Below are 15,699 nucleotides of genomic sequence, written 5' to 3' on the forward strand. Positions count from 1 at the left end.
GTCAGTGTTTTAAAAAATTCAGTAAATGACGGAAATGTTTCTGTATTATTATTATTAATCTATATGTATTATTAATATATTAGTTATTACTTATTTAGACATTTGGTGGCGGAGTATGCAGCAGATTTAAATAAAACCATCTTGGCAAGCCTCCCACACAAAACTGCTGACTTTAAAACTGCATTTATTGCAGAAGTTGCATTAACAGAAACATTTCCATCATATACTGAATTTTTTAAAACACTGACAGATGATTCAAAGTGCTTTCAGTCATTTTGGTCTATTGCTTCACGCTACATGGTAAATTCTGCTGATAGACTAAAGTTTGTTGTGAAATCACTAGAGTTAGAGTTTAGAGTTCACTGATGGATAAAAACTACAACAGAAAATGTATGATTTACATCATTTACAATTGACATATATCAAATAGCCTCTGAAGAAATATCTGATGATGTTTTGGTTCATATTTATGCAGAAATATAGAAAATTGTGATATACAGTATACATTGTGTGTGTGTGTGTGTGTGTGTGTGTGTATATATATATATATATATATATATATATATATATATATATATATATATATATATATATATATATATATATAAGTTTGTAACACTTAAAACATTGAAAATGTCACAAAAAGAAATAAACTAAATATTAACTCATCATATCTCCCACATATGATGCCAGGGGCGCAACTATCCAGTGTTAGAGGGGTATGCAGAAACACATTTTGAAATAATAAATGTTTATTTTAAAGTATATCAGCCTGCCATAATTATGGTATATATGTACATGCACGTAATTATTATTATTATTATTTTTATTTATCTAACTATGAGCAACAGCAAAAATAAATACAATAGAGTAACGATTATTAGAAGTAAACTTGATTTTTAGTTTCTTTTTAGTTTTTTTAGTGATGTCTAGCATTAGTTTTTAGGTACAGAAATTGAATAAAGTAATCAAATGTAAAACAGAATTTCATATTTGACTGAATAAATTAAAGATTGTTCTTTATTAAACTTACAGAAGCTTTTAAATCAAGAGCAGTGAGTGATTTCTTTGTTGTTGCTGTTCGATCTATATATATATATATATATATATATATATATATATATATATAATATTCATAATCAGTTCATCTTTAGTAGTAAATTACTCCACTGGCATAAAGATACGGTCACCAACTATGATAGCATATTAGTCTTGAGACAAAACATGGATTACAGTGATTTCTGATGTGAATAAGTTATTCTGCTGTTGATTGCACTTCTTGTACTTTATTGTCTAATTAAGGTCAGAATATAGGCTATAATTTAATTCCTTAAACATATTAGTATAGTTTATTGTAGGTTTTTGATATGTGTGTTTTCATGTAAATGTTTAATGTCTACTCTCTTTCGAACACACATTTAGCAGTCAGTTGTGTTTATAACAGACATCAGCAGAACGTGGCTTCTCTTGAACATACGTCAGCACACACAGCAGATATTTAAGTTGGAACAGGCAAGACCAAAACAGATCTAAAACAACAAGCGCACGACCCTGTCCAAGATGATGATGCTTTTAGTTGCTCTTTTCCTTGGGAACATTCCTTCATTTGCTTTCTCTGCATCATCCCAGCCACGTAAGTATTTTACAACTGCACTATTTTGAAATGTAATGTTTTTTTTTTTCCTTTAGTTTGATTGGATTTTTTTTTTAATTTCTTCCTCTTCTTGTGGTTTAATATGCTCTTTAAAACTATGGAAGTATTTGATTCTACTACAGTTAAGATGTTAAAATCTAATATGTTAGCATATATATGTCTCCCGATGGCAATCATTTAAACAGCAGAAGTGATACTCCTCAGGAAATTGTGTAATTTTCCAGTAACCCGTCGCCTGAAGAGTTGATAATATTCAGATGCTTATTTCCAGAAAGGCTTCTCTGTGTCCGTGATGTGCTCACACAACCAAAGACAGTTTGACACAACTTGAGCTTACAACACTTTCAGTTCAGTTTCTCCATATAATGACTAAATCAAAATGTTCTAAATATTTTTATTTAATTTTAACCAGAAAGACTGTATAAAATTGTGATTGTAAATGTACATATTTCCTGTATGTAGATATTTCTTTGCAGTCCGTACAGACAGAGCATATAGCTGTACTGTGACATTTATATATTACATAATTCATTATCATGAAAAATAAATAAAAGTGCATTTAAGTGTTAACTATCTTGTTTTTCTCTTCTCTTCTTTACCCAGATATTAATTGTCTTGTCATAAATCTGGACTATGTTAACTGCACATGGACTGAGCATGAGCACAATTACACTTTCAGGAGCAGGTAAATATGTAAAACAAAATAGAAAACCTGCATTTTTGGATGAAAGTTTCAGAACTGACAACAGCATGTGTTTTCTTTCTTAGGTTTACTCACAGAGAAACTCTGGATTGTCCAGAATATCTCAGGATTGATGGTGTTAACGTGGGCTGTGTATTCCCCTACAAAACAGCACAGCGGTTTAATACATTAGAAACACGTCTGTACAGTGACGATGGAGGTTTGGTGACAGAGCAGGAGCATTATCTCAAAACATATGGTATTAGAAATGATTCATATTTATTATGACTCGACCATAATTGACCAGTTGATGAATTAAAACTGTATTGTGTTGCTAATCAGTGAAGCTTTCTCCTCCGATCAACCTGTCTGTGGTGGAGAAAAAAGACACTGAACTGTGGCTATACTGGGATTTTACAAAGAACAGCGGCTGCTTTGAGAGTGAAGTTCGTTACAGGACAGACAACAATGTGTGGAAGGTAGGACATTTGTTTTATGAAACTAAACCTAGCCACATTTGAAGCACATCACATGGACATTGTATAGGTATTAATTTCATATGGCTTAATGATTTATGTACTTTATGAAACGTACTGATACTGAAATCACATTAAAATAAATGTACAAAAGTGGTTTTATATACACAGGAAGCATTTTGAATGCAACTAAAGTGACTAATGTTTTTGAAATTAAATAATACTTCAGTTAATTTAAAAATTGTATTTAAAAATTATTATTATTATTATTATTTTGCTATTTAAAGATTATTGTTACACTGAATGGCTTTTTGGTAAAAATCTGTACTAAACTATTATTGCTGTGATGCTTGAATGCTCTTTTCATATTTGTTCATCTCCAAGCAACACCAAAGCATCTATTGCAAGTCTTTAAATCAAGGTTTTAGACTTGCACATCGACTGGTTGCAGCGGCGGACTGGGGTTAAAAAGTGCACACACTACACCAAATCCACCAGCTCATTATGACGGAGCATTATCATTGTTTATTAAATTGAAATTCTTATTTGATTAACATTAATGGGATTCTCCAAAACTAAAATTGTGTCATTAATCACGTATCCCCATGTTGTTCCAAAGCTGTAAAAGCTCTGTTCCTCTTTAGAACACAATTGAAGATATTTTCATTAAATGATTATTATTGTTTGGGATTTAAGACAAGTCTGGGACTGTCCTAAATTTAAGAAGTTATTTACGATGATTTTTAAAAAGATTATTTTCAAGAATTTGAATTCCTCTTAGGTTTTGTCTTAAGAACAATCTTACGAAAAAAGATAAGAATATTCTTAAGAAGAATTTTTGAGGAATACAAAATATTGGTAATTTTTTTCTAAAGTTAAAAAATGAGAAGAAAACGGCAGTTAAGAAGAAATTTCTTCTTAAGAATGCTTTGTGAATCCAGCCCAGGGAGGACTGAGACTGTCCCATAGACTGCCAAGTAAATAACAGTGTCAAAGTCCAGAAAAGGTATGAAAGTTATCATCAGAATACTCCATCTGCCATCAGACGTGCAATCTGGGTTATATGAAGCGATGTGAACACTTTTTGTAAATTAAGAAAACAAAAATAACAACTTTATTCAGTAATTCATTTATCAACAGGCAATATCACCGTATGCTGCATATGATTTTCTGTATCATCCGCGCCACAAGGATGTGCTATTTTATTTCAAATGAAAGCTAAAAACATGTAGAAACTGTGCAACAACTTTGACAAAAGAATTACTGAATAAAGTCATTATTTTTGTTGTCTTAGTTTATAAAAAGTGTTCACATCGCTTCATATAACCCAGATTGCACGTCTGATGGCAGATGGAGTATTCTGATGATGACTTTCATACCTTTTCTGGACCTTGACACTGTTATTTACTTGGCAGTCTATGGGACAGTCTCAATCCTTCCGGTTTTCATCTAAAATATCTTAAATTGTGTTCTGAAGATGAAGAAAGCTTTTACAGGTTTGGAACAATGTGTATTGTACCTTTCTATTGGTCTTCGGAAGTCATTATAATATGCTGATTTGCTGTTCAATGAACATTTCTGATTATTTTCAATGTTTAAAACAATTGTGCTGCTTTATATTTTATGGGTAAATTAATAATTTTATTTAACAAGGTTGCATTAAATTAATTTAAGTGACAGTAAAGATATTTATAGGCTACTTATAGATTATTTATATTTCAAATAAATGTTGTTCTTTACCAAATAAAGTTTCACAGTATCCACAAAAATATTAATCAAAAACAGTTTTCAGTTGGCCTATTGGTAATAATAAGAACCATCAGTAATAACTGATCACAAATAATAACTGAAAATAATTAAGCAGCAAATCAGTATATTATTCTGATTTCTGAAGATCATGTGACACTGAAGACTGGAGGAATGATGCTGAAAATACAGCTTTAATCAGAAATAATTAACATTTTAAATTTATATTTAATAGAAAAACACTTGTGTGTGTGTAATCGGCCCTATTTCATAATATTAATATTTATTGTATTGTTGATCAAATAAATTCAGTCTTCTTACAGAAAACGAATAAATAAAAAGTCTTAATTATTTCAAACATTTGACCGCCAGTGTGTAATGCATGTGAAATAGCAAATTATATTTTAATAAATAATAGGAAATATAAAACTTTTCTAATCACTGCAACAAAATAATTCACATTTACAATGTTCTAGACAGAATAAATTTAACAATTATTAGTATTAGTAGTACTATTTCTTCACAAATTACTTACAGAAGAAGTCCTGAATAGAGCTTTACAAACAGTCACTCCTAAATTAAATTGTGATGAATAACATCGCATTAATAAATCTGAAAAGGCTAGTAGTAGTTTGTATCCCTGAAAAGTAATGTTTGTCGTTTAAGATTTTCTTATCGTAAACAGAGCTGGCAAGTATTGCTGAATTGTCTTGCCATTCAGCTGCTTACATCTTACCTCAGCTTGCATTCAAGTGGTGCACTGCTCAGCTTCTGTGAACAGTAAATCCCGCCTTCTTCGATTTGATTGGCTAATTCAAACATTTTGACATTGACGAGCGCTTTTGAGCCAGTACACTGAGCCAGAGCACACTAAATTAATTTGAATATTTGACTCAAGTGGGCCAAGCAGGCCATTCATCTGGGCCGATGGACGTACATTTTTTATAATTTATTTTATATATATATATATATATATATATATATATATATATATATATATATATATATATATATATATATATATATATATATATATGTATTTATGCAATGGGCCAACCCACATTAGTCAAAGTCCCGCTGGGAAAATCCCAGTGCTCCAGATGGCCAGTCCATCACTGATTGTGTGAATTATTCAATGACTCAGTCATGAGAACATGCCACTTGTTTCTTTCCTGTAGTGATCATTGTAAAAGACAGTCACTAGTCTCCACCTATCGGCTTAATGATGTTACATGTGGAATAATACATTCAGTACAAATTCCACAAATAATAATAATAGAGTCATTAGCATTTTTAAAAATGAACTTGTTACTATGCCATATGTTATATCTTGTTGGAGCTGTTTATTAAATGTTAACGTGATTTGCTGAGATAACAGAGAATGTCCCTGTGCTTGACGACTAGACTAATGAATTTCAAAGACCATGTTGTGCAAATTGTTCTTGTAATGCTTTTTCAACCTGTGGTCGTCTGACAACCAAATTCAAAACGGCAAAGTTTACATCTCTCTTCCCTAAAACAGCACTCCAGGCCCCAGGACCTCCTTCAGTTTGCCTTTTCCCTCCAAAAAACGCTATGAGTTCAAGGTCAGGGCTCGTATACAGTCCTCCTGTGGAGAGTCCAAGTTTTGGAGTGACTGGAGTGAGCCTGTCTACTGGGGATCTTAAAAGACCTACGACACCTCAGGTAACTTATGTCCGTATTACACACACACACACACACACACAAACACATGTTTGTTTTTGTGAAAAGTGGGGACATCCCATAGGCGTAATGGTTTTTATAATGTAGAAAATGTATATTCTATCGCCATTCACCAACCCTACACCTAACCCTAACCCTCACAGGAAACTTTGTGCATTTTTACTTTCTCAAAAAAACCTCATTGTGTATGATTTATAAGCGTTTCGAAAAATGGGGACATGGGTTATGTCCTCATAAGTCACCCTTTCCTTGTAATACCTGTGTCATACCCATGTCATTATACAAAGTTGTGTCCTGATATGTCACAAAAACATGCCCACACGTTCATGTTCATTCTCACACTTTCTCATAAAAAGCACTTACTAATAAAAAGCTTTCCTTAATACGTTTGTCCATTCTTCCAATTGATTCAAGTTCACAGTCACCCTGACTAGTACTATTTAAATTTTCAAGTAATTTTACTGTATAGTTTTGGAGAAAATTAATGACAAAATCACTCTAAAAACAAAGTGCATTTCTAGCATTTGCACCATTACCCATTTTCAAACACTCATTTTTTTTTTTAGGTTTACTCATTCTTTCAAGTGATTCCTGTTCACAGTCACCCTGACTATTACTGTAATAATTTTCAAATATTTTTACTGTACAGTTTCGCAGAAAATCAAAGGCAAATTCACCCCAAGCATCTAAATGCATAATCACTTTTGCATCATGTCCCATTTCAAACCCTCATAAAAACATTTTCTTTAGAGGTGTTCTCGTTCTTTCAGTTGATTCCTGCTCACAGTCACCCTGACTATTACTGTATTCATTTCCAAGTCATTTTACTGTTTAGTATTGGAGATAATTAAAGGCAGATACCCCAAGCATGAGTGCAGAAGACTTTTACATTGTCTCATATTCAAACCATCATAAAAATCTTTCCTTTTTAGGTTTGCTTGTTCTTTTAATTGATTACTGTTCAAAGTGATCCTGACTTTTTCAGAGTTATTTTTCAAATATGTTTACTTTATAGTTTGGGAGAAAATGAATGGCAAATTTACCCCAAACGTCTATGTGTACCTTTGCACTTTTACATCACGTCCCATTTTCAAAAACTCATAAAAGTATTTCCTTTCTTATTTCAGAAAACATCTTAAGGAATAACAGCACTTTAGGCATGCTGCAGTAAATCCCATCAGACTGCACAACAGTGCCTACTGTGGCTTCAACACCTGTCTTCTGCACAAAATAATAATAATAATAATAATAATTCTTCTCATATTAGGCTTTTGTTTAACTGGAGAAAACAAATTCCATATTTGCATTTGTATCTGTGAAATGTAATAACACAGCTTACATAACCCCTATCACAACTTATTTCTGTATATCAGTCTTAATACAACTCTTGTTTAAATTCATTAGGTTTTATTGCAGTCAATCAATCAATAGTCTACTGTTATTTTAAGGTGTCATTCAGTCTTGAAAGGTGAATTTTATTATCATTAAATGATTATAGGAGTAAGCTGCAGCAGAAGCTGTGGCAGGACGACACCAAGGAGTTCTGCAGAGGAATGAGGACTACAAATGGTTACAAGCTGTCGGTACAATAAAACAACAACAACAAGAAAAAAAGTCTCCTCTCTCTCTCTCTCTCTCTCTCTCAAAGTTCAAGTTCAAGTTGCTTTATTGGCATGAAATTTGAGTTACAGTATTGCCGAAGCATTTAGATACAGAATAAAATATTAAGAATATCAAATAAAACTGCTGAATACAATCAATTATCCCTTTCGTATGGTGTGTATGGTGTATAAATATTTAGCAGCTAGTGTCATTGCTGTCTCATTCTCTCCAAGTATATAGAGTAGTTTCTCTGAGTCATTTAGAGACAAGAATGAAGGATTCAAAGCTTCAAACTGTGGGAAGAATGTTTCTCTTGTAGTGCTGTATTTGGGACAGACCAGAAGGAAGTGTTTCTCATCCTCTGTTTGATTCAGCTCACAGTGTTTGCACAGTCTATCTTCTCTCGGTAGCCAGGATCTTTTATGTCTACCAATCTCTATTTCCAAATCATGATCACTGAGTCGATATTTTGAAAGGATTTGTCTTTCTTTTAATTTTAATTGCTTGAGTGATAAGTAATTTGCCAGTTTTGTGGTTCTGTTTAGGGCCGAATAACACTGGAGTCTGGTTTGGAGCTCAAATTCATTTTTTAATTTGTCATCATAATTATACTTCAGATTTTTGTCAGTTAGTTTCTGAATGTTGGGGTTGTGATTGGAGTCAGACTCAGTTTGGGTTTCCTTCATCAGTTGAAGCACGAGTGTGTTTAGAGGATGAGACACTGTTTGTATCAATAGATTTGCCAAAGGTAGTAAAAACACTAAAAGATATAGTGGCGACGTTTACATTAAATATTAATATTTTTTTCTTATACGAACTCCTTGCTTTGCTTCAGAAGGCCTTTATTAACCCCCAGAGCAGTTTCGAAAACACTTTTATCATGGATGGATGATATTTGATATACCTCCAAAAAAACTATACCCATTGACTCTCGTTATAACACTTAGAAGAGCCAGGACATTTTATTAATATAACTCTGATTGTATTCGTCTGAAAGAAGAATGTCATATACACCCATGGCTTGAGGGTGAGTAAATATGACAGAACTTCCAATTTTGGCTGAAGCATCCCTTTACGTTATAATTGGTAGTGTCTTAAAGGGATTCACCCAAAAATGGAAGTTCGGTCATGCCACAGCCATAAATTGTTCCAAACCTGTACACATTTCTTTATTCTGCCGAACACAAAGGAAGATATGAGGGGTTTGTAACAATGTGTTGATGAGGAAATCATGACAGAACTTTCATTTTGGCATGAACTATCCCTAACTGTTCCACAGTTGCATTTTTATTAATTGTTTCTAAGTCGTTTCAAAGGCCAAATATTGTTTAAACATTTTACCAAAAGAGATCTGTAAATGAACTTCAAATAATTTTTGAAAATTATCCTTAATTAATTGCAGTATCCTGAAAAGGCAAGTTTCTGTTTTAGCGAGTGTATATATAATATAGCCACAATTAATGTCATTGATGCGCACACATGTGCACTAATTGTTTTGTATTTTACTGTTATTCAAATAGATGTCCCTGGGAGAAGGAATCAACATTCCAAAAAAGACATTCGATCGATTGTCCAAGACCAAAATGTCAGTGTTTACCCAGGAGCTGGCAGTTGTCATTTTTGGACGCAAGGTTCTGGCGACATCAAGTCTAACGGGCAAAAAAACCAACAAACATTGTTGAACTCCATCAAAGTGAATGCGCTCACTGCTATGTTTGTTGTTTCCTTGATTTAAACAGATGACAGCTTAACTAAATAAATGTTAACATAAAAAAGTGCTTCATGTGGTAGCTTGTAAATAATATGATTTTATTTAAATGCAGCATGTTAACTCCTTGAATACCAGCTTTTTTTATTTTTATTTTTTATAAAAAGTTAAAATCTCCACCTTTCATGGCCCTACATTTTTTTGTTCTGAGAATATCTGTACAAACACTATATCAAAATAAATAGTCGCGTTGAAACATTGTCTCATAAATGACATAAAAATCTGCCACTGGTGGGGAAACAATCAATATTGCTGATTCAAACTAAATAAATTAATAAATTAATCATGGGTCATTGTCACAGAGAGTCTCTAAACATATTAGCTCTCTACATCACATCCATTTGTTGATGTTTTTGTACTAGTGATGTCCAAACCTTTGTTTATGAATATGCACTGTTAAAAAAGAATCATTAAGACTATTCATAGTACTTAACTATACATAAAATTTTTTGTTTTTAGGGAAATGCCTTTCCATCACATTTTATGTGAAGGACAAGTACAAATTTTTCTTTACAATAATAGATTTGATTTTGTTCCTTGGTCTTTTCATCCAGCATTTAATAATGCTATATCAACAATCTGCATACAAATTGTGTGGATGGTAACCCATCTATTGCTGTTGTGCTACACACAGAATATTACAGGTTTATTTGGACAGTTTAAGTGTTGTGATTTGTTTTCATGTATCTTTACTTTACAAATGTATATCCAACCTAGATAAACCATTGCAGCTAAATCTGCTAACATTGATTATCATAAAATTGTTTTTATTTTTGTGTTCACAGATGCTGTGATTGCTCGTTTTGAAGGGACCACTCCTAAGTGTGTCTCTGTCTGTTGTTAAAATGTGAAAAATTCATACTGTAAGTTAACTCTTTTTTTTTTTTTTTTATTATGCAATATTGATACTTGTTTGATTCAAATTGTACAATATTAAACTAAGATTCTGCTTATGTTTTCTTTCTCTAATGTATTTGTTTGTTTGAAAATACAATTTTTTAAAATTATTCTTTCATTAAATTTACTTTTGCAAAACAAAACATTTGATTAATATTTTTTTTTATCTACCAAACTGTTTTATTATAAGTGTAAGCGTTGTGGTTTTTGTTTGTTCTCAATGCATTAAACTGAAATTAATGCATATTTAATTAACTACAATTACTTTTCAGTATTTTAAGAAGTACATCATAACCATGTTTTACACACAATAGAAGCAGTTTAAGTACTGTAAAAACATTTGTTAAAATAACTCTAAAGTTCAACTGATTGCATTTAATGTCATTTTAAATTGATATATTTGAAGTTTTTTTGCAAATATGCATGTGTTTGAAACAATTTGTTCAATTAAGAATAAAGTGTACTGTTAATTTACATTAAAGTAAATGTTAGTTCACATTAATTGCTAGTCACATTGTGCAGTGCAATTTAATTATATTTTGAGATATTAGAAGCAATTAAGAAAGTACATATAAAGTTGTATTAAAGTTCCACTTAAGTTATTGAAATAAATCACTCTTAATTTTCACTAATTGCATTTAATATGAACTTAATCTATTATACATTTGAAATAAAATACAATTAATATGCATTAAGTGTGTCAAAATCACTGCATATAATTCACACTTAAGTGTATTTTTATTTTACATTAAAGTATATTTTAGTTCACATTAATTGATTATTTGTATAATAAGTACACTTTATAAAAGTACTCTAAAGTGAATTTTTTTCACAAAGGAGGCCTATATTTATTCAACACATAAGCTATATTTGTTTCAGGCATTGTCATGAAGACTCCAGTAGCCTGACTTAGCTAATCATACTATTCAAACAGCAATTAATGCACCACAAATGAAATGTATAAAAAGCTAAACACATCAAAAATATGATTAAGAAACGTTATATCACCCACAGTTAGAATAGGTTATTCGCTTATTGTTTTTCTGTGTGCCTGCAATCAATCAAGCAAATCAGCTTACAGACGATTAATATTACACAAACTGCATTGATTTGACACTGTTGCAATGCTTCAGTGATTAATATAGACACTTCGTTAGCTGTTCAAAATATTCCATTAAAACGAGTAGCTATTTGAGGAGCATGCACTGATATTTTCAGTTCCATTCGTTTGCGCGTTGTTTCAAGGGCACGCTCGCTCACAATAAGACGACAGTGGCGTAGCCAGGGGAGGGGCCATGGGGGCACTGGCCCCTCCTGAAAACTGATTGGTCCCCCACTGTGCCCCCACCCTTCTACTTGTCTATCACTCACAAATTCAAATCATAATCTTTCAGTTTAGTAAATAACTCATGATTGTGTCGCGATGCTTCTCAACGAGGACCAAGAATAGTGAGCTGCTGTTTTCCAACGAAAAAAGCACCCGCTAAGTTTATCTATTTTATATAGATTATGTTTTTCGATTAGCGAGTTAATGCAGTGCAAGAAGTGTTTGGTACTAGGCTAATGTTAACGTCTTTCAGTGTTAGACAGACCAGGTTCGATGACGATGTTATCTCCTAGAGCAGACCAAGATGCTAATCATTATATTTACTATAACGTTACTCCTCTGATGCTGAATGTAAAAGGGGTTTACTGTGTTACGATTTACTTATTTTTCGGCCGAACGCGCCGATATAGGCAACAACGCAATTTAAAGCAATGGTTTAAAAAACGTATAATTGCAATTCTAATGAAGTCATTATTGAAACATGCAGTCGATTAGCGACTTTTTTCACCTAAGTGAGGTGACGAAACAAATCGTATGATAATTAACACTCCACACTTGAGACTTTTTTTTTTACAGTCTATGGGTGACACACAAGCAAAAACATCGTTTTTTTACTGGTCAATTTTGAGATTTGGGGCTGTTTGTCTTCAATAACGTGTCTTCTTTCAGACTTGTGGTGAAAAAAGTCCAAAATGCACATATAGGTTTTTATTTTACTACACCTTTAGTCTAATAATAATTCTTTACATTTATATAGCGCTTTTCTAGACACTCAAAGTGCTTTACATAGACAGGGGGTATCTCCACCACCAGTGTGCAGCATCCACCTGGATGATGCGACGGCAGCCATATTGCGCCAGAACGCCCACCACACACCAGCTTACTGGTGGAGAGGAGACAGAATGATGAAGCCAATCAGCAGATATGGGGATTGTTAGGAGGCCATGATGGTCAGAGGCCAATGGGTGAATTTAGCCAGGATGCCGAGGTCACACCTCTACTCTTTCCGAAATACATCCTGGGATTTTTAATGACCACAGAGAGTCAGGACCTCGGTTTAACGTCTCATCCGAGGGACGGTGCTTGTTGACAGTATAGTGTCCCCATCACTACACTGGGGCGCTAGGACCCACACAGACCACAGGATGAGCACCCCCTGCTGGCCTCACTAGCACCTCTTCCAGCAGCAATCTAGTTTTCTCAGGAGGTCTCCCATCCAAGTACTGACCAGGCTCAGCCCTGCTTAGCTTCAGTGGGCAACCAGTCTTGGGCTCCAGGGTGATATGGCTGCCGGCCAAATTAGTCTATTTGCGTCTGCAGATTTCTCATAAATTCAGTTGGCGTTCTAAATCACCATGGTGCTCCGCGATTGCTGTCTGCACCCTGGAAAGATCTCTCTCAAGCTCTCTCTCCCGGACAATGTTTGTTGGATCCAAATATTGTCATTTCCTTTTCATGAGCAAAAGTACAATGGGGCATTTAACACTAAATGTGCATCTCATTTGCTGATGCCAATTTCCGACAACGTGATTCGTTCAGGCACATCACGTGACGTGCTCTGATATTTTCACAGTGTTTTTGACTGTTTTTCTGTTTAGTTGAAGGCCATAAATGCTGAGTTAAAGGTTTTGATGTGTTTTAGTTGGTTTGTATTGTTGATTTGACAAGATATTGTGTCTGTAAATAGTTGTTTCCACTAAAAGAAATAATTAGCTTTTACATTACAAATCTTTAAACAAACTTTCTTTGTTTTATTTCTGACGTCATTTACTGTGTTATAGGGAAGTCTCAAGACTCAAGAAGGACCAAGTGAACTACATTAACGGTTGTCTCAAGGAGCATGGGATTCTTGTGGTATAATGTCTAAATCACTACTAATCGTACATTTTAGAAATTTTAACTCTCATCCAGTGTTGGGTAAGTTACTCTAAAAAAAGTAATTAATTACTAGTTACTAATTACATTAGTGTAGGTTACTGTACAAATGATTCTCTCCAAACAGTACTCAATTTCTTATTACTAATTATTTTCTAAATCCTATATCAAACTTGACAAGCTAATGATATAAAGATAGACATAAAATGTTTATTTTAATTCTTTCAAGTAACTATATAAATTATTCTGTTCACACTTTAGATTAGGGTCCAATTCTCACTAATGACTATTTTCCCACAATGTAATCCTAATTATTGCTTAGTAATACGTAGCAAAGTAGTTTAAGAATCGGTTAGGATTAAGTATTTAGAATAAGGTTTTGAAGAATAAGACATTAATATGTGCTTTTTAAGTAATAATAAACAGGCAAAATCCCAGCATTATTCATGCTAATGCACAACTAGTTTATTGTGAGAATTGGACAAAGCATTTAAAGTGAGAAGGCTACATAAAAAGCATGCATTTTAATGTTAGACTTTAAATGCTGATGATAAATCCACTATTTAATTGTGTATACATCACATATGAAGTAACTGTTATTAAATTACAGTAACTATTTGCTTAGTTACTAGTTACACTCAACACTGCTCTCAGCATACTGGTCTTTGTATTCCTTTTACAGGGAGTATGTGGTTTTTATACAATCTTGACTTCACCTGTGTCCGGATCACCCTGTTATTTACTTCACAATGAAAACAGATGGGCCATTATCCTTTTTTTATTATATATTCCCAGAACAAAGACAAAATCTTCATATTTCTCCTTTCTGTTTGCTTACAGTTGCCAGCATCTGTAAAAACATTTTTATCAATGTTGTTCTCCAGGAGGGTGACGAGGCTATTCTGACACTGGCCCTTGTGTGCACTCACTTCAGAGACCTTGTGACGGAGGAAGCTTTAAGAAGATGAGCCCACTTTCTTTGGCTTGACAGTACGTGTTCCCTAGTAGTTTTTGCATAACTTTTTACATATATATATTTTTTTAATTCTTATGTTATTTGCTTGAACAGCTGGTTAATGACAATTACAATATTTAATACAAAAATAATGAACATTGGAATATTATTATTATTATTTTTCTTTGCTAAACCTGTAGGATGTGTAGGTCGAGAAAGAAGAGGGGAACTCGACACCCACCCAGGCTTCTGCAGCGAGTTCGGCCAAATCTGTGATGACCTTCTTTGAGTGTTGTGTGCATGTAGTGCCATAGATGAAAACTCCTCACCTTTCAGTGACAACTCACTTTTTTGAGGTTGAAATGGGTCACCTTTGAGATTTGTATGGATCCAATGAGAGTGGATCTTACAAGGATACTTGTGATCTTACAAGGGTTAATAAAGAGCTGGTTGTTTCAATAAGTTGTGCATAGTATTTTAATTATTCTTTACTTCTTTACTTTAAAACTGTCTAAAAACTTAACACTTTATTTATTTGAGGTCTGAGATGTGGGAAAAGTGAAGAGAGAGAGGTTGGGCAAATATTTTCTTACTGAAAATAGCCAGAATAGCACGTCATCTTTTACAACATAGGATTTTGACTATATTTTCGGCACAAGCAGTTTTCTATTAATGTTCATAATCAGTAGATGAAAGCACACCTATTTACTGCTTGATTAGAAAATATGTAGTAGAAACTTGATTTAATACCATTCCAATAAAAGCACATGTGCCTTATTAATTTGAAGTTAAAGTGGACTACTGAGAGGGGTAAAGATTTAGCCAATCAAAAAACACACTTGTTTTTATTCTTACTTGTAACAGAAACTATGGGCATTTCAGGCATTGTGAAATGCATGATTATATTTTTTTATTTAGGTAGTTATGTTTTTAAATTAATACAAATGTTCATCCAAATGAAAATATAAAAATGTTTGGTACTCGCCCATAATTATGTGCGCCCGACTACAGTG

At 33.1% G+C, this 15,699-nt stretch overlaps 1 long non-coding RNA gene across 1 annotated transcript; it reads left to right on the plus strand.

Annotated features, from left to right (window-relative positions):
• Nucleotides 1-1,258: 1,258 nt before the first annotated feature.
• On the plus strand, nt 1,259-2,530 carry LOC113078278 (uncharacterized). The gene is made up of 3 exons (XR_003281479.1): nt 1,259-1,633; nt 2,258-2,339; nt 2,423-2,530. It is a non-coding gene; the product is annotated as an uncharacterized LOC113078278 (long non-coding RNA).
• The last annotated feature ends 13,169 nt before the right edge of the window (nt 2,531-15,699 follow it).

This window comes from Carassius auratus, unplaced genomic scaffold (assembly GCF_003368295.1).
Source record: "Carassius auratus strain Wakin unplaced genomic scaffold, ASM336829v1 scaf_tig00025090, whole genome shotgun sequence".
NCBI classification, from domain to species: Eukaryota; Metazoa; Chordata; class Actinopteri; order Cypriniformes; family Cyprinidae; genus Carassius; species Carassius auratus.